This window comes from Leptonychotes weddellii, unplaced genomic scaffold, assembly GCF_054177405.1.
Source record: "Leptonychotes weddellii isolate Sample4059 unplaced genomic scaffold, ASM5417740v2 HiC_scaffold_304611, whole genome shotgun sequence".
NCBI classification, from domain to species: Eukaryota; Metazoa; Chordata; class Mammalia; order Carnivora; family Phocidae; genus Leptonychotes; species Leptonychotes weddellii.
This window is the reverse complement of record NW_027900943.1, coordinates 1-237: the sequence shown is the minus strand read 5'-3', so window position 1 is coordinate 237 and position 237 is coordinate 1. Positions and strand designations below refer to the sequence as shown.

The 237-nt window shown below is 34.2% G+C and overlaps 1 non-coding gene across 1 annotated transcript; it reads left to right on the top strand.

Annotated features, from left to right (window-relative positions):
• The first annotated feature begins 63 nt into the window (after positions 1-63).
• Positions 64-166, top strand: LOC145719108 (U6 spliceosomal RNA). The gene has a single exon (XR_014142185.1). It is a non-coding gene; the product is annotated as a U6 spliceosomal RNA (small nuclear RNA).
• The last annotated feature ends 71 nt before the right edge of the window (positions 167-237 follow it).

Genomic DNA, 237 nt, shown 5'->3' with positions numbered 1-237 from the left:
TTTTTTTTCTATTTTCTCCCTAAGCCTAACTTGAAGGTTCTTTGTCAAGACTGAGAAAAATGAGTGCTTGCTTCAGTAGCACATGTACTAAAATTGGGACGATACAGAGATTAGCGTGGCCCCTGTGCAAGGTGAGACACAAATTCATGAAGCATTCCATATTTAAAGAAAAAAAATTTGAAAAAAATGTAAGATTTTTGGCATGAACTTTATGCTTTGAACTTTTTTTGCTTCTGA